Below are 21,202 nucleotides of genomic sequence, written 5' to 3' on the forward strand. Positions count from 1 at the left end.
CTCTCTCTCTCCTCTATATATATATATAATATATATATATATGTATATATATTATACATATTATACATATAATGTATGTATATATATATATATATATATATATATATATATATATATATATATATATATAATATAAAATATATATATATTAAAATATATAGGAATTTTTTTGACAGGCTAGTTATGCAAGAGGAAACTTCAACATATGATCTATACACTAAAGCCCAGTCAAAAATGGATGCATCCCCAAAAACGGCACTGTCACACCCTCGGTAGGCTAAGTCATGCTCACGGTCTTTTGTGACCAGCCATGGAGTAGTGATGATGAATTTTCTGGCAAAAGGTACTACAGTTACAGGAGTTCCCTAAACTCTTAACTGCTACAGAAATTTCAGGAGGCTGTAAAAACTAAGATGCACAGAATGCTGACCAAAGGGTCGGCCTCCTATAAGACAATGCCCCTGTTTACAACTCTCACATTGCACAGATGGTAGTGCTGGCCTGTGGCTGCGACATCATTCCTCATCCTCCTTATACTCTTAAAACCCTTGCACCATCTGACATTTCTTTCCGTCCATGAAGTCATTTTGAAAGGGCAAATGCTTCCAAGGTGATAAGACCCCTGATTTCTGAAGTCACATCATGGCTTCAAACGAAACCAGTGGAGTTCTACAAGCAAGGGGTCCACAGCTGCAATAAAATGTGTGTCACACTTTATGGGATCTATGTAGAGAAAGACTAATTAATGTATGACGTTTTATTCCTTTAGGAAGTGGGCAGCGAAATCTTTATGAGCCCCACCTCGTATATACATTTAATATAGATAGATAGATATAGGAATATATGAGTGTGCGTGTGTGATGTGTGTGTGTGTGTGGGGTGTGTGTGTGTGTGTGTGGTGTGTGTGTGTGTGTTGTACATATATTTACATAATATATATATAAAATATATATATATATATTTTATATATATATATAATATATATATATTATATGGGATATTCGCTCGGAAATTAGTTTCCGCAGTAGCTCGCCGCCGTCCGAAACCGCGGCCACACTAGCGACGTCTCGAAATACAGGGAAAAGTGTCAAAGTGACGGGGGGGGGGGTCTGGGCAGCTGGAAGGGCAGAAGGGTAGGGGTCGAGGGAAACGACAGAAGGGGGGAGTCAAGAAGGGGAAGGAGAGAGTGTGGGGAGTGGGAGTGGAGCAGAGAGGCGAAGGCAGAGGATTTGGTTTGGATTCCATTTGATACAATGGTATTCTTGGTGTGAATGCTGTCGCTTGATTTTGCTCATTTTGGCAGCTGCTGCTAAATCGGCGGACCGAGTCCTTGCCCGCCGTGGGCCCAGCCACAGCAGAAACCCGGGGGACAGTTGCAACTTCTCGCGCCCCGGGGGGGCGAACCGCCGACCCCCTGGATGAGAGGCACACGTTACACTGATAGCCCCGGGGATGGAAAAAAGAGAGGAAGAAAAAGGAGAGCTGGAGGAGAAAAAGAAAGGGGGTGAAAAAAGTCACTTTTTTAAGAGAAAGAGATGCTTGACTCTTGACGTAATCGTCTTCATCTTTCTCCTTTTTTTCATTTTCATTTGCCTCCGCCTCCATTTCTCTTCCATTTCCTCCTTCTCTCTTCGCTTTCCTTCCCTTTTCTTCCGTTTCCTCCTCTTCTCTCCTATTTCCTTCCCTTCTCTCCCGTTTCTTCCTATTCCTTTCCATTTCCTCCTCTTCTCTCCCGAAACGGAAAAGAAGAGGAGAAAACGGGAGAAAAAAAAGAAACGGGAGAGAATTAGGGGGAAATGGAAGAGAAGAGAGGAAACGGAAGAAAAGGGGGAAAGGAAACGAAGAGAGAAGAGAGGAGGAGGAAAGGGGAGAAGAGAGGAAATGGAAGAAAATTAAGGGAATGGAAAGAGAAGAGGGGGGAAAACGGTCTCTCCGTTTCCTCCTCTTCTCTTTTGTTTCCTTTTCTCTTTCTTTTCTCCTTTCTCTTTGTTTCCCTTTCTCTTCGTTCCTCTCTTTCTTTTTCCTCCTCTTCTTTCTTTTCCCTCACTTCCTTTCTTTTTCCTCCTTTCTCTTCGTTTCTCCTTTCTCTTTCGTTTCCTCCTCTTCTCTTTCGTTTCCTCCTCTTCTCTTTTGTTTCCTCCTCTTCTCTCTCTCTCTCTCTCTCTCTCTCTCTCTCTCTCTCTCTCTCTCTCTCTCTCTCTCTCTCTCTCTCTCTCTCTCTCTCTCTCTCTCTCTCTCTCTCTCTCTCTCTTTCTGTTCTCCATATCTTTTCTTTTCTCTTTTATGTCTCCTCTTTGCTTCACCTCTGCCCCCCCCTCTTCTTTTCCTTTCTGTCTCCGCCTCCCTCTTTCTCCCTTTATTTACCTTCATCATCTTTTTCTCGCTTCTGTCTCCCCCTTTCTCCCTCTTTGTCTTCATTCCTAATACTGTGCTCAGGGTTTATTTGTCTTTTTCATCAGCGTTGAAATCCTATTTCTATTTTGATTCTGTTTTATATAGCCTTTTTCATTTATTTTTTCTTCATTTTATTTCATTATTTTTGCTCGCGGTTATCCAAGCTGAATAATTAAACACTCATGGGTTATATGACATGTCGTTATCATTATTTTTGTCTATATTATTTTAATTTTTATTATCATTATCAATACTTCCATGACCATCATCATCATCATCGGGCCCCTGTTTTGAATTGAACTGAAATTCTGATTTATTAAAATATCCATAGAAAACTTCCAGTAAAAGGGAGCTGAATCATTAGTATCATAAACGACTTTTCACAAATGTATATCCTTTACTTGCTTCCGAAAAAATATACGGGATAGTTACTTCATGTCTTGAGGAATTTTATAGAGAAGAAAAAACCCTTGCAATTAAAAAACATCACAGCCCTATGACTCAGTTGACACTTTTGTTATGGATCCCCATGTTCCACCGCCTCCCTGACAGACCTTTTTCACTAATGAGAAGCTTGGGCGTCTCGGATTCTGGACAAACAGATTCAAGTTTATCAGGCGAGAACCGAGACGGAACTGTATTCTTTGGTAATAAATGCTACTGACGTCTTTCTGTGGGGTATAGCGGCAAGAGAACAATCATCCCCTGTAAGAGACAATATATTAGTACTTCATCCATAAATACTATATTGATTATTTTTTGTTTTTTATCTCATTATCTTTTTTTCTGAATCCGAAGTTCCATGAAAGAAAAAGACTCTACTCAAGGGTGACTAGTAAAAATATAATCTCAAACTGGTAGGCAACAGTTGGTTTGCTGGAATTAAGAGTTAGCTGAAGTTTCGCTCAATTTACACCAAAAAACCTATCATTCAGAGGAGTATCCATATATTAGTAGTACAGTTGAAAGAAAAGACCCATGCCGAGGGAAGGAAAAAGAAGGGGGAGGGGAAGGGTAAGCAGGTAATAGAAAGGATGTCCGTAGATTCTTTGATAAATGCGATAACATCCACGAGTTTCGACTGATGGTAGAGAGGCTGTGCACGGTCTACATGTTCAATCGGTATCTTTATATAGTTCCCGATTGTAATATCCGTTAACGAAAGGTTATCCTTTGTTAGGTGTTCATGTTTAAAAAACATGGGTATGGCACACAAATTTCATATCCTGACTTTAGGCGTAATGCTTAAGCCAAAGTTTTTTTATATTGGACAAGCCCAACATCCCTTTTTGTTGGACCACTTATTGTCATGAGCGTAAGCTTGTAGCATGTGAAATGTAATGAAGGTACATTTAGGTTGTCCTTTTTTTGCTGTTTATCTATTGTAATTTCCCCGGAAGAAATGTCTTGTATTTGCATATATCGTCCGTTGTAAAGATTACATTCCCAGTCCTGTCTTATATATATTATATATATATATATATATATATATATATATAATATATATATAAAATATAAAAAATAATACTGTAATTATGATAAATATAATTGACAGGGTCACAATTAGCAAAGTTCACCCCACAACACAGGAATAAACTAATAGAAATGGAGCGATTTCGCTGGGAAACGAAATTATAAATTTTTTTAAAACTAACGGGAAAAGAACGCAACCGCGAACGCTATGGTTTCTAATGCTTACCAACAAGGTAATTTCGAAAAGTAAAGAAACTCTATAGCCAAAGAAATAGCAATTTTGTTTCATTTCTCTGCATGCAAATGCATTGAAAAATCTGCTTTTATATTTCCGCAAGCAGTAAAATCTATTAAAGGTACAGATTAAGAAAGCATAGTGTATGAATTGCCCTTTTTAAAACAACTTTTTGGTCGGTAGAATGAACAATCCGACTTTTAATATTCAAAGTTGGAGGTATGTCTCTAGTGATCCATGTTCGCGGGGAAACGAGGGATCACATTACAGTGTGAGTCGTGCTAAAGCAAGTCTGAGATTCCTTATCTGCCAATCAGCTCCGCAGGGGAAACAGAAATTTTTGATGGAAAACACCCCGTAAACTAAATGTTTGGCATCTGATGTTTGTGTACTTGGGGTGTGTTCAAGCGCTCACTCTACCTTTTTCTTCGGTCGGAAATTCTGACAAATAAACTCGATTTGGACTGATCCCCAAAAGCTAGAGAGCTTAAATTTAGATTCTTATCATCCACAATTTAACCGTTGCCATCAGCATCACAAGGGGTGGCATCAGATCAGGTTAGCAACCTCTCCAGGGTTTGGCTGACATTTCCTCCATAAGCCCTAGTGTGTTCTTTGTGCGATTTCGCTTGCCCCCCCCGTTGTCGTATATATGGAAGGAAGGGGGTCTTAACAAAAAAGGGGGGTCACTGGTTTTTAAGCAGTTTGAGAGTGTACTGTTTTCAGCTAGTATTAAGGTCTGATCTGAGGACTTCTGTTAAAGGCCTTGACTGTTCCCGCAATGCGTATGCTCATCACGTTCATTGTAGATGTAGATACTGCCCATGTATACTGTTGTTTGCTTTAGGCAATATGATGTAAGGGCAAATAGTAAAATGTATTCTTTTGTAATTTAATATGGGCTAAGTACTGGTATAAACTTGCAAGTTAACCTAAATCGAACTCCCGGCAGTGGCTATAATTATTATTGTATAGATTTATAGTTGAGATTGTATTGATTACAGGTTTGACAGCATCCGATAAACATGAAGTGAGTACGACGCAGTGATAGTAGTCCCCTTTGAATTGCCACCAAAAATTAAACGTGAAAGGGCCCCACATGGGAATAGAAAAAAATGCCATCATTAGGAGAGTTTGGATCCTTTTGTAGTAGATTAGGTTAAGGTAGTCAAAGTGGAATAACTCCAGCCTAGGCATACAGTGCATGCACAGGTTTAAGGGCCCATAACACCCGTGTAGATTTCAAGATCTTCCAGCAGACTTTCCAGGTTAAAGAAGCTGAGTTCTACACTTGTCAATATGGATAATGAATCTCTCAGTCCAGTGACATGCACCTACAAGAATAAAAGGAGAAATTTCCACGGACTAATACTTAAACGTTTTATTTTGTTTTGGGTGTCGATAAAAAACGCGATTGTTGTGGCAGAATTGTAACTTTAGTAGAAGTAGCATTGTGCATTAAACTTAGTTTAGCAGTAATTGTAAAGACAGTCACAATTTTGAAAACAATGATGGCAGTATTCATTGAACCCTAAAATATTTAAAGGAATATAGGTCTGGTCAAAAGGGGATCCCTGCTAGTCCTATAAAAATCATTTGAAAAATCAAAGTAAAGGTAACTAACCGAACAAACACGTAAACAAAAATGAGGAACTTGTCCTATGGTTATAAGACAGGAAAAAGCCGCTTGCAAAATAATAGGTTACCTTGACTAAGTAAATTATAAACGAATTTTAAAGGAATCACCATTGCTTAAATCAACTAGATAAAGCGCATGTATTCAGAGGTTAACTAAAATGGGAAGTAAAAACTGCAAGATGAAAACCCTTGATTCCTATTACATGTAGCATACTGATATTTTCTTATGATACACAAATCAATCGGATTTCTTATTACAATTTTCAATGCACATGGACCGTTCCCCATTTGATGATTTACATGTTCCAAAGGGGTACTTTATTGAAAATATTATTCACCGAGATGAGAAGCTGTTCTTACTGCTCCGTTCAGTCAGTGATGGTGCAAAGGGATCTTTTTGGAGGTGACTGCCACGAACCTGACGAACTGTATGAACATCATTCGAACAGTGTGTGGCTTATGTAGAGTTACTTGGTGCTCCATTTTTTTCCTTTTTTTTCACTGCAAGAGTTTCGATATCTTACACACGTTTGCCTGCCTGCCTTACCTATCCACCTACCTACCTACCTACCTATCTCCCCTCCCTCCCTCCCTCTTTTTCTCTCTCTCTTAAACACACACACACACACACACACACACAGCACCCCAAAACACACCCAAAGACAACAAAACCAAAAAACACCCAACAACACACACACCCAAACCAAATATTTAGTTTAATTTAAAAAAGATTTTTCTCAGGATAATTCATACGGGGGCATTATTCATGGATTCAAACACTTTTTAATCCTAATAAATTTTCCACGGTCCTGAATTAAATTACATGGTCATTTCATAGTTTGGCAAGAGGGCTGTTACGTGTACAAGGCCCCAAGTACTTGTGCAAACCCCGCAATATCCCCTGGGCTGCAATGAAAGGATCATCCGTGTACAGGATCTGGGAAACGGTCCCTTGAATCCGCCTGTTTGCCTGTGAAAACCTTGTTGACTATTAATCGCTGCACCCTAGTCATAAATCGCTGCACCCTATGCATAACAGTCTTGGAGGGATAAAAATAAAGGCCGAAAATAAACTGCTTGGAGAAACCAAGGTTTCATTATGACGAAGGCACTAGATGATGATGATGATGGGTACACGTCCCGACCTAACTTGATTTATTTAACTAAGGTGATGGAAAAATATTTTTGTTTAGTGACATTTGGTAAAAACCCAATATTGTTTACTTATATTTTGGGAAAATTTTTAAAATAAATGTTTATGTATAGGGGCATGGGACAAAAATAGAAATTGGACTTTGGTAAACCCAAAAGTACAATAAAAAAAATCCTATCATGTTTGGCAAAATTATCCAAGCAGAGGAATCGTATATATGCGTGTTCAAGGTACAATTAAAACCCAAAGATATTTTTAATTTTATGATCTTAAATAAAAAAGAAAACTCGTTTTCAGCCAAATAAAACAGATATGTTGATGTGAAGCCAAAAAAGTAAAAACTTGATTTTTTCCCTTTTTTAACAAAGCAAAGGTTTACCCCAAATATCGAAATTCAAGGCTTATTCCGTTACAACAATCCATATTTATGCGTGAACACTAACTGTGATACGAATAAACGGAAAAAGCAGTGAAGAAGAAAAACGTGGAAGAACAAAAGGCAGAAGCGGAAACACGGGTGGAAAAAAAAAGGGAACCAAAAATGGAAGGTTCAAGAATAAGAAGAGAGAGAGAGAAAAAAAAGAGAAAGGAATGGAGAAATAGAGAGTGAGAAAAAAAAGGGAATAGGACTATAATTAATAAAGTGAAAATCAAGAGCAAGAAAAACAGCAAGAGAGAAAAGCGGGAAAAGCAAGCTCGTGATAAGCAAGCCGCTGACGGCCTGACGTCATTTGGTCAGCTGGAAGACCCCCGACAGCAGACTCACTGGCGCTTGTAGATCCTCTTGGACACGACGCCATCGCACTCGGAGAGCTGAGGGAGAGGTGCAGGCGTCAAAAATGTATTTCTGGGGAAACATAGTGCTTTGGGGAAAGACATTAAACTAGAGAAAAGTGTGCGAACTGCATACACACGAATTCCCGCTTATACACACGAATACACATAGAGACGCACTGAAACACACCCACTCAGACAAACAAACAAGCAAACAAATACACCAACCTCTACCTCACACTATCCTATCTCACAACTATCCGGTTGAGCCCGCATAGCGCCGAACTCAAGAAAACGCGAATAATGGCTTTTTGGGGAGCAGAGTCAGGCCTAACTGTTGCTATGCTGACGTCCTCCGTTTCCTCTTTTGTTTTCCTTTTCCTTTGTTTCCTAGTTATTTTTTATAAGCTGTCCGGTAGTGTATAGTAGCACTGTGATGTAGTGGTGGTATAAGTAGCATTTTTGTAACTAATTATTACCAATGTTAGGGTTAGGCTTACTGTTTCTATCAATGCTATTTAGATCAATTCATCATTATGATCATTATCATTTTTCATATCATATTCCACCCCACATTCTTATTACATTTCCAAGTAAAGTAGTTGTTTTCTGTCTTTTTCTTTATAAACATATATTTGAGTGCAAAAACACTAAAAATTAATGCCATGGGGAATTTTATTTATACTAATTTAGTTGAATTTGTTTGTGTTTGGGTTTTATGTACCAGAAAAAAAACACAAAAAATAATTTTTTAAATACGCTATCAGACGCTAACATCCGCATATGACCTAAACACACAACACACACACACACACACCACAACACACACACACCCCACACACACACACACACCACACACACACAACCCCACACACACACACACGACACCACACCACACGCACACCACCACGCACCACCGCACCACCCCACACCACCACACACCACCACACACGCAAAACACACAAACCCACACCCACACACCCGCCACGCCGTGCCCGCCACATCCTATCTTTTTTTAATCTGCAAACACCTCCATTGGAAGCCATCAAACCAGTACCAAGGCTCACCGCGGCCATCACCATCAATTCAGACCCATTTCACAAGACGTAATGACAAGGTTCACATTCCGGGAACAGCAATAGCTCATTAGAAACAGGGAGGCGACGTGGCCGATGGGCTGACACGGCCAAGGGGGTCAATAACACGCACTGGTGGTTTGATTTTCAGGCAGTCAGTCGGGGAACAAGTACGCACGCACCTCGTTGCCAAGGGAAAAGAGGGACGGGGGGCGAGGGGGAATGTGAGGAGGTGGGGCGCTGAGGGCAGTGTCGTAAGATGTCGCTTGTTGGTATTGGTAAGAAAGAGAAACATGATAAAAATAGCTATAAACATGGTGTAAGAGCCTTTAAGGGCAATGCTTAAAAAAGCGTTTTAATTTTAATTATTGAATTTTGGTTCGTTGTTAGGTGCTTAGGTTGAGGGGGTAGTGCATATCAAATGTGTTTAGATAGATAACTATATTAAAAATGATCTCTAAGGACGTGGATAATGTTTGAATAGAGGCTAGATGTAACATGTAGTCTCGGAAGTGATGCTAAGAAAACAGATCATTTCGTACTTCTTGGTACTAGGGGGTTTTTTCCTCCAGCCTCATTATGCTCCACCCCCTTTCCCCTCCTTTCCCCCCCCCCCCCCCCTCCCTTCTTTCTGTTCCCTCGCCAAACTTTCTCTCCCCACACAATAAGGAGGCAGCACCTATTTAGGCCTATTTCTCTTGATTTCAGTCAAGTTTCCTTATAGTGGATTTTTGAGGGGAAATAATGAGTCAAATAGAAAGATAGAAATAGATTCTCAAAAACATGTGAAGCCATCCTCCACAAAAACACAAACACAAACACACACCACCACACACACACACACACACACACACACCACACACACACACACACACACACACACCACACACAAACACACACCACCCACACACACACACAAAAACACACAACACACACCCCACCCCCCCCCCCCCAACTACCAAAAACCACTAAACAAACACCCCCCCCCCCCCCAACGGTTAAATTCACCACCCCTTTCCCAATACGAAAAAACCATACTTAATATTTGTCTCCCCCCCCCTAATAAAATTTTGTGGAATTTGAAAATTTTCCCCTAATTTAAACCCTTTTTATTTGAATTGATAAATTGTAACCCCCTTTTGGGAATGTTTTAAAGAGAAAAATTGAAATAGAGTAATTTTTGGTTTAAGAAAAATGTAATTTAATATAATTGAAATTAAATTAAAATAATTTAAAATCAAAATTTATTAAATAAAGAAGAACGGCAAGAATAGCGGGAAAAAGAGAAAAAACAAAAAAAAAAAAAAAAAAAAAAAAAAAACACCCCACACACCCCGCACAACATAAAACCCAATACATACACCCTTTTCACAAACACACCACAACAACCAACACACCCACACACACAACACCCACACACACACCACACACCACACACACACACACACACCACACACACACACACACACACAAAACATACACACACACACACACACACAACACCAAAACCACCACACAACACAAACACACCAACCAACACACCACCCAACCCACAAAACAACATAACTTAACCCAACAACCAACCCCACAAAAACACAAAAAACCCCCACATACCCCATCCCCCCCGACATACACGCCCATCACAACAACACCTCCTGCCCGCACATATCCCCCAACACACACCACCACTCCTCCCTTCCTCTCCAAAAAAGGGGCGTCATTTCGGCTTCTTCTTGGGGGGGGGGGGGGGGCAACTAGCGAAACCAACAGAAATTTTTGAAAAAATGAGCTATTCTAAGGGCATTTTAAAGTTATAACCGGACCTGTATACAGTAGTGTAATTAGTAAAAAAAAAAAAAAAATAAATGAGGCCCTTGGGATGGGGGAGGGGGGGGCAAGCCAGGGCCTTCAGTGGGGCACACAGAATCTTGGGGGGGGGGGGGGGAGTACAAAATGCCCACCAAGCCGCCCCCAATAACGCCCTTTTCTCCAACACGCCTCCACCCTGCACACAAACCCTCCTCCCCCCTCCCTTCCTCCAAAACACACATACCTCCCCTCCCCTCACTCACCTTGCACTCCCTGCCGTCGAAAGTTGTCTCCGAAACCTCCTCCCCGATTTTGAACTTGATCTCCGTCGCTTCATGGTGGTGCTCGTTTTCATTGTCCACACCCGTTTTCTTCGCTGAGTTCGACCGTGGGCTTGGAGCTGGAGCCCAGCTTGCGGAGCATCATACCCACGCCTATTGGGGAGGACAGAAGAGGGAAGTCAGGGATGGAAATGACGGGGGGGGGGGGAGGTGGTGGTTTATTTATTGTATTTAATGCATTTGATTTATTGGTTTTTTTTTATTTATAATAGATGCAAAGAATGAAGAGGGATGAGAGAGAGAGAGAGAGAGGTAAAAGAAAATAAAAATACAGTGTGAACTCAAGAATTCAGTTTTGTTTTTGTAATATTTGGTGAATCAATTCCTTCCAAATAAGCAAACATAAAACCGATAAACGAATGTAATTTCTTAAAAATGAGGGGTTTGAGTGACTCATTACTTACTGATGAACTAAGGAGTCAGAACGCTTGTAGGATTTTTAGAAACTTAGTATAACCGTCAGTCCTTGTCTGATAATATTTTTTTTTGGTTTAAACAAAATAAGGTAAAATTTCCCCATTATGGGATTTCTTACTCTCTCTCCCCGTCTCTCCCTTTTTTTCTCCCCTCTCTCTCTCTCCTCTCTCTCTCTCTCCTCTCTCCCTCCCTTCTCCTCCTCTCTCTCTTCTTCTTTCCCTCTCTCTCTCTTCTCGTCTTTTTCCTTCTCTCTCTCTCCTCTTTCCTCTCCTTTCTCTCTCCTTTTCTTCTCTTCTCTTTCTCTTCTCTTTCCCCCTTTTTTTCCTTTTTTCTCTTTCCTTTCCTTTTCTTTCCCTCCCCCCTTTCCTTTCTCTTTCTCTTTCCTTTCTCTTTCTCTTTCCTTTCTCTTTCTCTCTCTCTCTCTTTCTCTCTTTCCCCCTCTCTTTCTCTTTCTCTCTCTCTCTCTCTCTCTCTCTCCCCCCTCTCTTCCTCTCTTCTCTCTCTCTCTCCTCTCTCTCTCTCTCTCTCCTCTCTCTCTCTCTCTCCTTTTAGCCATTCCGACCAGTCTCTGCATCCTGTATATTTCTTTATTTTCCACAAAAACCTCATCACTGAAACAAAAAAAAACAAAGATATAACTCCAAACAAGACGAATCTCAAAGGCCCTTTCACCCCCCCGAGAAAACCTATACCCGCGATAAACTAAGGGAACACCTACTTCGCCAACCAGAGACGCGCTTCCTCCGTCAAAAAATCTCTCTGAGGCTTTCCGGGGGGGCGCGTGACGTAAGGCCAAGACGGAGGGTAGAAGCGTAAACATTCGGGGGTAAACATCGGCTTGTACTGTCGTGGTCAGCAGTGTCGAGGTGAGGGAGGTGGGGAGGGAGGGGGTGGAGGAAAGGGTGGATGGAAGAGGGAGGAGGAATGGGTGGAAAAGGGAGAGGGAGGGGGAGGGCGGGGGGAAGAAGAAAAACAGAAGAGGGGCCGGGAGGGAAAGGGAAGGGAAGATGTGGGGATGGGAAGGAATGGGAGGGAGAGGGAAAAGGGGTGTGGAGTATGGAAAGGAGGATGGGAAAGGGAGGAGAGAGGGGAAAAGGGGGGGAGTAGGATGGAGGGGGGGGAAGAAAAGAGAAAGGAGGGGAATGGGAAGGAGGGGGGAAAAAAAGGTGGAAGGGGGAAGGAGGGGAGAAGACGGAGGGAGGGCATATAAAAGGGGAAAAGAGGAAGTAGTGGGGGTTTGGGGGGGGGGGGGGGGAAAAGAAGAGAGAGAGAGAGAGAGAGGAGAGGAAAAGAGAGAGAGAGGAGGAAGGGGGAGAGAAGGAGAGAGGAAAGGGGAAAGGAAGAAGGAGGGAAGGAACTGGGAGGGGAGAGGAAAAAAGGAACGAGAGAGGGAGAGAGAGAGAGAGAGAAAAGAGGATGAGAGAGTTTTAGGGGATTTTGGGGAGGGGATCGTATGTATGATTTATGATGCGTTTTGTTGTATTATTATTTATTGTTATGCATTATTTTATAATTTTAAATTATATTATTTTTTTTATATTATATAATTTATAATATTATATTTTATTAATTTTATATTTTTTAAAATTTGTAAAATTAGAATAACAATAAAAACGGAGAAATTTTTTCTTTTTTCTTTCCCTTTTCCCCCCTTCTTTTTTTCCTTTTTTTCCCCTTTTCCCCCCCTCCCTCTCTCTCTCTCCTTTTCCTCTCTCTCTCTCTCTCTCCTCTCCTCTCTCTCTCTTCTCTCTCTCTCTTCTCTCTCCTCTCTCTCACCAACAACCCTCATTATGTATATTTACGGGTTTTAAATGTTTTTAAAAAGCCCGTACCCCCCTTCGAAGGTTGGCAAAAGCATGGGGCCCGACGTAAAAAAAGCCCCGGAGATAAAATTGCCCCACTTTACGTTAGCGTGTTTTTTTTTTCGCTGTTTTCGCATGTTCTCTCCCTTCCTTGATTCTATTTTTTTTTTTTCACTATTTATTTTTTCTTGTTTCGGTTTTCGAATATTGTATTCTAACATTTTGTGTCGTAAGTTTTTTGTTTTTTAGCCGATTTTCAACTTTACTTGTATAAAAAACGATTGATACCAATTTGAGAATTGCTTTTTTCAGTATTAAATCAATATTGAGTCAATAATGTTATTCGCTATTATTAATTTTTTTTTTCCTATCAAAAATAATATTCTAACGTTTTCAGTTCATATATATATATATATATATATATTTATATTTTATAAAATTTTATAATATAATAATATATATATATATAATATAATATATATATATATATAAAAAAATTTTTTTTTTTTTTATAATATAATAATTTCTATAATATTTTATATATAATATATTATATATATATATATATAAATAAAAGTAAAATTATGTAGTTATTGTGTGTATATATGATATATATATATATATATTATTTTAAATATATAATATAATATTAAAAATTTTTATATTATATATATATATAATATTTTTATTATATATATTTTTATGTGTTTTAAAATTTTTATATATATATTTTAATATTATTTAAAAAATTTATTTTAATATATTTTTTTGTGTGTATATATAGATATATATTTCTTTAACATAAAAATATACTATACATATATATATATATATTATTATTATATATATTTAAAATTATATATATATTTGTCGTTGTTTTTCATTAGTATTATTTTTTTCTCTTTTTTTTTAATTTCTTTAAAAATTCAAAATTCTTAATTCTTAAAAAATTTTAAATAGTCCAGATAGACAACACCATATACCCCCAACTAATGCAAATATCCCAAAAATTTCCTCCCCCAATGACCCCAAAATAACGAACCGAATAAAAAAAGGGGGAGAAAACATCCCGTAGAAAATTTGTGATTTTTTGTTTTTTGGAAAATTTTTTTAAAAGCCACATACCAAAAAAAAAGGAGAGCAATGTTCCAATCATATTAACAATCTACAATAAATCTTTCTTTTGTGTTCTTTTGTCATTTTCCTGTTCATATTTTTTTTTTTAACGGCCACCACTTCACTTTTTTTTTCTATTTTATTTACAATACCACCCATTTATACGTAAAAAAAACAAAGTGCTATCCATCCATCCTTTAAAATCTAGTCCCCAAATCTATATAAAAATCATTTTTAAAGAAGCTCAATTGGACCCCCCCCCCCCCATGGGATGACACTGTCCGAACCTCTTGAAGCACTTTTTTATCAAGAAGCTTTTAGGTTTCGACCTTAGCCTCAATTTTCCCAGTACATCATTTTCTTTCAAATTCTTCTAGATTTTTTTTTCCATTAATTTCTCGTTGTTGTGCTGCGTTATTATTATATATTTTTTTGTTATTGGGGTTTTTTCATATTATTTTTTTATCATTATAATTATTATACAATGTAATCATTATAATATTACCATTCTTTCATTATTATAGTATCATTATTAATTATTTCATTATTTACATCATTATCATCTCCATTACGATCATTGTCTTATTATAATTATATCTTGAGACTTTATCAATTTTAGTGTTCCGGTTTTCGTATTATCAAGTCTTTTATGAATACAATTTTTTTATCTTTATTTTATCCCCCCCTGTCTTTAAAAACCCATTGTTATTACCCTTTCCTTAAAAAATCACTTTTTATTCAGTTAACAAATATTTTCGGAATCGATACATTATAATCTATTTCCTAAAAAAAAAAAAATTTTCCCCCTTAGGATAGGGGAAAGATAGATAGACGAAAAGGAAAGGGGAATGGTAGGAGCCCCAATGATAGATCGATAAATAAAAGATATTTAAATTTGACAAATAAAAGTAATAGATAGACAGAAAAAATCACAGCCAATTTTAAAACTAAAAAAAAAATATCCCCTCCCACGTGAGAACATCTCTCGCTCGGACCCCTCGGGCAAAAGTGATACGCGAGATAACGGGACCCAAATTGGACACATTTATTTTACATGGTAACGATGGACTTTTTGGGTATGATAAGGGAGGATTCTGGGGGGGGGAGGGTATGAAGGGATGTATTATTATCTCTGTTGTTAATTTGGTATTTTTTCCGTCCCTTCTTTAAATGGCTTTTTTTGGGCTGAGAAGTTACCGAAAAAAATTTTTTAAAAAAAAGGGGAAAAAGATAACAGAAAATAAAGGGTGTGGGGGGGGGGTTTTTGGGGGTTTTGTTGTTTTGTGTTAGTGTGGGGGTGTTTGGTTTTTTTTTGTTTTTGGGTTTGTGGGGGTTTTGGGGGGTTTTTTTGGGGTGGTTGGTTTTTTTTGGGGTGGTGGTTTTGGTTGTGGGGGTTTGGGGGGGGGGGTTGTGGGGTGTGTTTTTTTGTTGTTTTTTTGGGTTTTTTTTTTGTTTTTTTTGGGTTTTTGGGGGTGGGTTTGTTGTTTTTGTTGTTTTTTGTTGGGGGGGGGGGGGGGGGGGGGGGGGGGGGGGGGGGGGGGGGGGGGTTGGTGGGGGGGGTTTGGGGTGTTTTGTGTGTGTTTTTGGGTGTGGGGTTGTGTGTGTGGTGTGTGTGTGGTGTGTGTTGTGTGTGTGTGTGTGTGGGGGTTTGTTTTTTTTTTTATTTATAATATATAATATAATATAAAATTATTTTTAAAAAAAATTTTTTAATAAAATTGGTATGAATGTTCAGCGTGCTTTCTAAATGTGTATGTCCCCGCAGCGCCCCCCTTTAAAGATAGGGGTTGAACATGGGCGGATAAGATTACACATATAAAAGGGGGGCCTTCCCAAAGCAACAATAAAAATTTTTTTTTTTTCCTCGGGAAAGGGAAATTTTCCCCTTCGCTGGTAAAACCCGAAAGAAAAATGATTTAAAAAAAAATAAAAAATTTTAAAAAAATTACAATATAGAGAATACCTTTTAAAGAAAAAATTTTTCCCCAAAAAAACAAACAATAAAAACTACTACGAAAAAAAAAAGAAAAAAATCGTAAAAAAACATTGCAGGAAAAATTGAAAGTATACAAACCTCCCTCGCTAACGTCTCCCGTCCCCTTTCCCCAACCAAAAAAAGCAAAAGGGGAGAGAGGAAAGAAACAAAGGGGCAGGAAAAGGAGAGGAAAAGGGGAAAAGAAAAAGGGGAAAAACGAAAACGAAGATGGAAGAAAAAAAGCGAACAAAAATGAATAAAAGGCCGAAAGAGAAAAAAGCGGCGACGGGACATGCAAAGCGAAATAAAAGAAACCCCAAAAAGAAACAAACAATAAAAAAAAGGAAAAATCCAAGAAAACAAAATCGGAAGAATTTAAAAATTTTGTCAAATTTTTTTTTTGGGAAATATACCCCCTGCGTGACAAACCAATATAAAATATAACATGATTTATAGATAATGGTTTTATGTAAAATGTAAAAGGGGGTTTTTACTTACATCCAATATGAAACGCAGACGGACACTGCATACATGTTTGTGTGTGTGTGTGTGGGGTGTGTGTTTTGGGTGTGGGGTGTGGTGGTGGGTGGTGGGGTTTTGGGGTGGTGGTGGTGGTGGTGGTGGTGGGGGTGTGTGTGGGTGTGTGTGTGTGTTGGGGTGTTAGGGGGGTTGGGGTGTTTTATATATTTTTATATATTATATATATATATATATATTATATATAATATTTTTAAAATCAAGGATGTAGAATGGCTGGAAAAAGAAAAATCCCGAAATTTTAAAATAGTTAGAAGAAAATAGGGGGACAAAAAAAGGTAGAAAAAGATTTAGTTGAAACGGGAAGGAAAAAATAGGAGACTCTGTCAGAAAAGTGAAATTTTGCGAATAAAAAAACATTTCTCAAAAAATATTATTTTATATATATATATAAATTTTTTAAAAATTAATATAATATATATATATAAATTATATACATAAACCGCACACACGCGAAGTGCACACACACAAAAAAGGGGCCGAATACACACACACACACCACACCACACAAAAAAAAAAAAAAAACAAAAAGAATAATATAATATGTATTATTTTAAATTTTTTAATCAAAACATATAAATATAAAAATTATAATATTATATATATAAATAATATATATATATATATTTTGAATATATTATATATTATGTGTGTTTTAAAATTAAAATTATATATTTATTATTATTATTTATTTATATATATACTATTTAAATTATAATATATGTGTATTTATTTAGTTTATTTATTTATTTATGTTTTTTTTTGGTTTTTGGGGTTTTTGTGGGTTGTTGGTGTGTGTTTTTTGGGTTTTGTTTTTTTCTCTTCCCCCCCCCCCCCCCCCCCCCCACACACCACGCCCCCCCCCCCAAAAACCAAAAAACCTATTTTATATATTATATATATATATATTTTATATATATATATATATATTAAATATATATTTTTTATTTTAAATATATAATAATATTATATAAATATTTTATAATATATATTTTTTTTTTATTAAAATTATATAATATATATAATATTATAATAATTTTATAATATATTAATATATATAATTTTAATAAAATTTAATATATACACCCCAAAAAAAATTATAATAAATATATAAAAAATTTTTAAATAATAATAATAAAAATATAAAAATTAGATATAAAAATTAAAAAATTTTGTTCCCCCCTTTTTTTTTTTTTTTTTTTTTTTTTTAAAAAATTTTTATTTTAAAAATTTTTAAATTTTATATATATAAAATTAATTATTAATATATATATATATATATTATATATTTTTAACAACATTTTTGATAAATAATAATAATAATAATAATGAACCATATCCTCTTTCTCTTTTCTTTTCTTTTTCCTTCTTCTTTTTTCCCCCCCCCTTTTTTTTCCCCCCCTTTTTTTTTTTCTTTTTTACTTTCTCCTTTCTTTTTTTTTCTCCTTTTTTTTTCTCTTTAAAAGGTCCCCTATATATAACCCAAAATATTTATTTGTATAATATTTTTATTTTTTTGAAAATTAAATATATATATAATATATATAAAATAAAATAAATGTATATATTGTTATAATTATTTTAAAAAATTTATAATTATATAAAAAATTAATAATTAAAATTAAAAATTTTTTTTAATAATTATAAAAATAATAACATATAAAATATAATATAAAATTTTTGATAAAATTTTTAAAAAATTAAATTTACTTATTATTTTTCCCCCCCTTTTTAATCTCTCCCCCCCCCCCCCCCCCCCCCCCCCCCCCCCCCCCCCCTTTTTTTTTTTTTTTTTTTTTTTTTTTTTTTTTTTTTTTTTTTGCAACACACAAAACATAAACAAATTTTGATAATATTTAAAAAAAAACTTTTTAAATTAATTAAATTTTATATTAAAATTTAAATAAAATTTTTTTAAAAATTTTGGAACTCGCCCAAAATTTTTAAAATGAAAAAGAAGGGGGAAGCCTTGCAAAAAAGGGTTTTTTTTTTTTTTCCCCCTTTCCCCCCCTTTTTCCCTCTTTTTTTTTTCCTTTCCCCTTTTTTCCCTTTTTTTTCCCCCCATTTTTCCTTCTTTTTCCCTTTAATTTTTTTTCCTTCCCCAAAAACGCTCTTCTCCCCCTTCTCTTCTCCCCCGCTCCCCTCTCTCTCTCTCTCTTCTCTCTCTCTTCTCTTTTCTCTCTTCCCCCTCTTCCTCTCTTCTCTTCTCTCTCTCTCTTTCTCTCTCTCCCTCTCTCTCTCTCTCTCTCCACACACACAACACACACACACACACGTAGCGCACTACATAATACAACCACAAAAAAAATCTTTTAAATAAACAGATTGAAAAACTTACCAAGTGCCTTCATGAACTCCTAAAAAGTTCTCGGAGGACCCCAGGGTATTTTTCCGGAATTTTGGGGCAGACTGGGTTGGGGGAAGCGGGGTGGCGAATCGAAGAGACGAAGCGGACTGGGGTTTTTGGGGGCGAAGGAGGGGGGAAACCCTCCCTTTATTTTTTCTCGGGGTTGAGCTGTGATTAGGGTATAGTTTTTCCTTTCCCATGGGCTTCTGTGTTTAAAGATTATGGGAAAAAAAAGGACTTTAAAAAGTTTAAAGGGTTTTACGAAGGTAAGGGGGAAAAGGGTAAAAATTTAGGTAAAAAATCGGAAAGGTTACCTGTCCGCCAGCCGCTAGCATCTGGCTGGAAGCCGCATGTCCCAATTTTAATGACAAAACAAAAAACTTAATTTAAACTCTACGTAACAATTTAAAATCCGTTGTAGATATTTCTTTTGAAAGGGTATAAATTTTATTTCTTATCCCCTTCGCGGTATTTTTCACACAGAAAATACAACTATCTATGACAAACCCCTTTTGGGGGGAAAAAGCGGTTTCATACATTTTTTTACAAATCTTGTTGTTGCTCCGGATCACCAGGGAAATTTTTTTTGGGAAATCCCAAATTTTCACAAAGAAATATATCTGTCACTATTGCATTACTGATTTTTTTTTATAAAAATATCAAAATACAAACACAAAAAAACACACAAACCACAAAACACACAAAAAACCATACACACACAAAACACCACACCCACACACACACACACACAAAAACACACACAAAATATATTATATATATTATGTATATTTAATATTATATATTATATATTATATATATATATATATATTATATATATTATAATAATAACATGCATGCAATCACAAAAACACACACCACAAGGTGTGTATTTTTGTTATTTTATTTTAAAATATAAAATATAATAAAATTATATATATATATAAATTATATATAATATATATTTTATTAATAATTATATAATATAAAAATATAAATATATATAAAAAAATTTATAATATTATATAATATATAATTATATATATATATAATATATATATCAACCCCATATAATAATAAGTATATAAAATAAATATATAAGGTTTTTTTTTTTTTTTTTTTTTTTTTTTTTTTTTTTTTTTTTTTTTTTTTTTTTTTTTTTTTTTTTTTTTTTTTTTTGTGTGTGTGGGTTTTGTGTTGTGTGGGTGGTGTGGGTGTGTGTGGGGTGTTGGGGTGTGTGTGGGGTTGTGTGTTGTGTGTGTTTTGTGTGGGGTGGTGTGTGTGGGGTTGGTGTGTGGGTGTGGGGTTGTGTGTGTTTGGGTGTGTGTGTGTTGGGGTGTGTGTGTGTGGGTGCGTGGTGCGTGCGTGCGTCTCCCGTGCGGGGGGGCGTGTGTGTGTAGCTGCCCCCGTTTTTTTTATGCACCAGCATACAGATCTATTATCCATTTTGAATCTTTTTGCCCCAAATTTTGCAACACTTAAAAAAGAAAGAAAAAAAAAAAAAAAATACCTAGGGTATAGTAGGATGCCTAATACTAATAATAGCAACATAAAAAAATCGGAAGATAACAGCTGACAAATGTTACTTTTTATTGTCGTTTTTTAGTGTGTACTAGCTTCGGTATATGTATATTTATAAAATTTTATATTAATTATTTATATATTAAATTATATATAAAATATATATATAAATTTTATTATAAAATTATTAAAAAATATATAATAATATATTATATATATATATTATTATATATAATATAATATATTTTATATATATATTATAATATTATTATTTAAAACTGATCTAAATAATAATAAATAAATAAATAAATATATATAAAAAAATATTTTTATTTTATATAAATATATATATTATAATATAATATTTCTTTGTTTATAAATTTTAAAATATATATATAATAATTTTATAATAATATATAAATTTTTTTTAAAAAAAAAAAATAAAAGAAAAATTTTTTTTTTTATAAAACAAAAAATTAAAATTTTATATAAAAAAAAAAAAATAAAAAAAAAAAAAAAAAAAAAAAAATAAATATATATATAAAATATATATATATAATATATATTTTTATGTTATATATAAATTTTTTTTAATAT

General features: G+C 35.6%; 1 long non-coding RNA gene across 1 annotated transcript; it reads right to left on the reverse strand.

Moving 5' to 3' along the window:
* Nucleotides 1-7,648: 7,648 nt before the first annotated feature.
* Nucleotides 7,649-19,113, reverse strand: LOC119579781. The gene is made up of 3 exons (XR_005229322.1): nt 19,079-19,113; nt 10,816-10,986; nt 7,649-7,706 (listed from the first exon to the last, which is right to left on the reverse strand). It is a non-coding gene; the product is annotated as an uncharacterized LOC119579781 (long non-coding RNA).
* Nucleotides 19,114-21,202: the final 2,089 nt, after the last annotated feature.

This window comes from Penaeus monodon, chromosome 12, assembly GCF_015228065.2.
Source record: "Penaeus monodon isolate SGIC_2016 chromosome 12, NSTDA_Pmon_1, whole genome shotgun sequence".
NCBI lineage: Eukaryota > Metazoa > Arthropoda > Malacostraca > Decapoda > Penaeidae > Penaeus > Penaeus monodon.